Genomic DNA, 2,409 nt, shown 5'->3' with positions numbered 1-2,409 from the left:
ATTTCTCCCTGATTGTTTTAATCCATACAGAGATTTCTTTAATTTGTACACACATTTCTGTCCTGTTTCTGTCTGTTGTTCAAAACCCTCAGGCTGTTCCAAGTAAATTTCTTCTGCAATTGGGGCATGCAAATAAGCTGTTTTGACATCCATCTGATGTACTTTAAGGTTGTTCTGAACTGCTATCTGCATTAATGCTCGCACTGATGTTATGTTAGCTGTTGGAGCAAAGGTTTCATGGTAGTCAATACCTTCTGTTTGGCTGTAGCCTTTTGCTACATACCTAGCTTTGAAAATCTCTTTTCCTTCATTTTCTTTAAGCGTATATACCCACTTCCCTCCAACTGTGTTCCTACCTTCTGGTAGAACACTCAGTTCAAATGTTTCGTTTTCTTTAATCGAGTCAATTTCGTCCCTCATTGCCTGTCTCCATTTGTCTGCCTGTGGTGACTTCTGAGCCTCACTGAATGTTTGAGGGATACCAAACACAGCCCTGTAACAGTGATCAACATTAATCTGTGTTGCATCTTTATTTTTAGAATCTAATTGGTAATCTTCAAGGTATTTTGGGGGTCTGTTCTCTCTATTTGGATAACGATCACTTTGTTTTGTTTGAGTTTGATCATCAATTTCACTCCCAGTGATACAATCTGAAAACTCTGCATTTTGAGTTTCCTGAAGAGTAACGTCCTCTTTGTCACTTGGGGATACATTTTGGGTAACATCCTGGGTTAAGGGTGTTACATCATGTCTGTCTGCATCGGGTATCTGTGATCCTGGGTCCCTAGATCCCAAACATCTGTCTGTGTCTGTTGGTCAACACCATTTTCTTTGATGAACTTTACCAGCCTGTGTCTGGAAACTTTTCTCACCTGTGTACACCAAATAAGCTGGGCTGTTCTTGCTGTACCCTAAAAACAGTCCCTTTTCCCCTCTTGAGTCTAGTTTCTTGTGGTGGTTGTTGTACGAGTAACACTCTGATCCAAATACCCACATGTTTGAAAGATCAGGCTTTTTTCCCGCCATCAAGAAATATGGGGTGTTTTTGACGTTTTCTAAACATTACATTACACTACATTATTTTGTATTCTAAATAATGTATGTAATATGTCTCACAAAATGTCTGATTGATTATATTTTAAACTTAATGAAGAGCTTGAGTCTGAACAAATTGGTTTGTAAATGATTGTCTTCTACCCATTGTACATCTAATAATATTACCAACATTTCTCCTGTATATACTGATAATCCATCTGTGATTTGTTTCCCCATTTTAAGTTAAATTCTATTATCACAAATGCTATTCTTATTTTTTAAGTTTTTGATGCATATGTATAGATTAGAATACATTGACAATAACTGTTTATATATAGTTGTACTGAATGATTATAATGTAAGCTTCATCTTTCTTCTTTTCCATTAATGTTATGGAAAACACTATTGCCAAAGGTATTTGCTCACTTTGGCAAAATATACATATATCCAATCAAAATTGGAACACCTTATTTGGATTTCCAAATTATCAAAATCAGGTGTTCCAATCACTTCTATGGTCACAGGTGTATAAAATTAAGCACATAGATATGCAGACTGATTTTACAAACATTTGTGAAAAAGTGGGTCTCTCTCAGTCTGAGTTCTACACTGGAGCTCAGTGAATTCCAGTGTGGAACCGATAGGATGCCACCTGTGCAGCAAATCCTACAGTGAAATTTCCTTGCTCCTAAATATTTCAGTCAGCTGTATTATAAGAAAATGGAAGTGTTTGGTAATAATTGCAACTCAGCCACTAAGTGGTAAGGCCACATAAATTGATGGAGCATGGTCAGTGGATGCTGAAGCGCATAGTATGAAGAGGTCACCAACTTTCTCCAGTCAATCACTACAGACCTCCAAACTTCAGGTGGCCTTCAGATTAGCTCAAGAACAGCGCGCAGAGAATTTCATGTAATGGGTTTCCATGGTAAAAAGCTGCATCCAAGCCATACATCACCAGTAGAAGTGCAATGCAAAGCATCAGATGCAGTGGTGGACAGCCGCTGGACTCTGTTCCAGAGAACAGAGGTGTGTTTTCTGGAGTGACGAATCATGCTTCTCCATATCTGATGGACAAGTCTGGGTTTGGAGATTGCCATAACGGTACTTGTCTGACTGCATTGTGCCAAGTATAAAGTTTGGTGGCGGGGGATTATAGTGTGGGGTTGCTTTTTAGGAGATGGGATTTACTACTTGGTTCTAGTGAAAGGAACTCCAAATGCTTCAGCATACCAAGACATTTTGGACACCAAAACATATGAAAAGGTCTGGTTGCTTGGGTGTGTATGAAAAATATTAGCTGAAATATATAGAAATGGAGGACTCAAGATTACCAGATCTTTATCTGTTCTTTTGTGAGAAGAAAAACAACCC

Source organism: Poecilia reticulata, chromosome 12, assembly GCF_904066995.2.
Source record: "Poecilia reticulata chromosome 12, P_reticulata-male-v2, whole genome shotgun sequence".
Lineage (NCBI taxonomy): Eukaryota > Metazoa > Chordata > Actinopteri > Cyprinodontiformes > Poeciliidae > Poecilia > Poecilia reticulata.
The sequence above is the reverse complement of the archived record's forward strand: the minus strand, read 5'-3'. Positions refer to the sequence as shown.